A 1,917-nucleotide genomic window follows, 5' to 3' on the forward strand; every position below is an offset into this window, starting at 1 on the left:
GTGTGTGTGATTCACCATGGTCTTGGTTCACGTGTTAAACTCGTGACCGGGAGCTATTTCCCTCCCGGAAGAGAGTTCACATATGATCGATCTATGGGTAATGCTGTGGCCTTACACGCACACACACCCCGAACTCCCCGCACACGAGAGTTGGTGTAACGATTCGCAGCGCAGCGATACTGAAATTATTTCAGCCCTGGGCGGGATTCCACCCCGAACCGCCGTAGTGGCGGCAGCATACGCTACCACTGCGCCACAAGGCGTGTGTGTACATGTGTGCGAGCATATGTGTGTGATTGTGTGTGTGTGTGTGTGCATATGTGTGTGTTTGTATACGTGTGTATGTGATTCACCATAGTCTTGGACCACGTGTTGGACTCGTGATCGACAGCTATTACCCTCCCGGAAGAGAGCCAAGAGATCATGTGTGACCGATCTATGGGTAATGCGGTGACTTTGCACGCACACACACACACAAACTCCTCGTCCACGAGAGTTGGAGTAACGCCTCGCAGCGCAGCGGTACCGAAATTATTTCAGCCCTGGGCGGGATTCGAACCCGGACCACCGTAGTGGCAGGCGGGAACTCTACCATTGCGCCAATGAGTCGAGTGTGTGTGTTTGCGTACGTACGTGCATGCGCGTGTGTGTTCGTATGTGTGTGTGCATATGTGTTTGTATATATGTGTGCATGTGTAATGTGTGCATGTGTTGTGTGTGTGTGTGTGTGTGTGTGTGTGTGTGTGTGTGTGTGTGTGTGTGTGTGTGTGTGTGTGTGTGTGTGTGTGTGTGTGTGTGTGTGTGTGTGTGTGTGCATTATTTGTATAAGCATGCATATCATTCCTATTATCTTTGAGTCAACGTTCTCATGAATCTATTCACCACAACTTCGTGAAACAATTTGATAACTTACGACAGTAGTCTTCTAAGTACTTGAGCGCCCTTCCCTCTGGTCTAATCGTTGTTGTGGTGTTGTCTCCTTCCGGATGGAGGTTTGGGTCGAAGATGGATGCTACGGATGACGTATCATAGATCATCGGATGCAGAGTGAGAGGAAGGAGGTCACCCGGATGAACGGATGCACAGGCCCCGGGTGGATGAACGGATGCACAGGCCCCGGGTGGATGAACGGATGCACAGGCCCCGGGTGGATGAACGGATGAACAGGCCCCGGGTGGATGAACGGATGAACAGGTCCCGGGTGGATGAACGGATGAACAGGTCCCGGGTGGATGAACGGATGAACAAGTCCCGGGTGGATGAACGGGTGCACAGGTCCCGGGTGGATGAACGGATGCACAATTCCCGGATGATCGGGCCACCGGGGATGACCAGGATGCCACCGGATGAAAGGACATCAGTCATCCATACATGGAGTCATCCAGACATCAAGGCGCCATTGTTGTTGTTGGAGTTTTGCCAGGTTGGAGTTGGGTTGACCAGATGGAAGAGAATAGCAATTTGATAATTAATTAGATCATTAATTAACACTGTACTGTGTTTCAGAAATAATAAAAACAATAAGAACATTAGGATAAGAAATGTAAATGACTGAATGCGTATTTAGAGAGAAGATGATAAGATTATTGATATATCATTAATCAACATGATACTGTGATTTAGATATAGTAGAGATAATTAGAAAGTAGGTAAAGATATTTGACTCAATAAACATTTACATGCAACTTAACAAGATATTTAGTATATAATTGATTAACATCATTCTATGTCTTAGAGTATAGACATGTAATAGGGTTTTAGTGTTCTAAGGTCTGATGGACAAACGAACACCGGACTAAACGCGCATATGGACATTTGATCACACATGTGGACATTTGATCCTATTATACCAAGACATCATGCACTTGTATAAAGCGAGGAGCCTACGCCAGGAGGCGCTGAGTAGCTGCGGCCGGA

At 47.4% G+C, this 1,917-nt stretch overlaps 1 long non-coding RNA gene across 1 annotated transcript in view; it reads right to left on the reverse strand.

The window, feature by feature from the left end:
- Nucleotides 1-938: 938 nt before the first annotated feature.
- The window catches only part of LOC143020850 (uncharacterized), a 6,072-nt gene continuing 5,093 nt past the window's right edge, over nucleotides 939-1,917 (reverse strand). The window contains exon 3 of the long non-coding RNA XR_012965945.1: nucleotides 939-1,012. This is a non-coding gene — a long non-coding RNA (uncharacterized LOC143020850). The remainder of the gene's footprint in view (nucleotides 1,013-1,917) is intronic.

The sequence above is a fragment of the Oratosquilla oratoria genome, chromosome 40, assembly GCF_046742065.1.
Source record: "Oratosquilla oratoria isolate Oo_2021 chromosome 40, ASM4674206v1, whole genome shotgun sequence".
NCBI classification, from domain to species: domain Eukaryota; kingdom Metazoa; phylum Arthropoda; class Malacostraca; order Stomatopoda; family Squillidae; genus Oratosquilla; species Oratosquilla oratoria.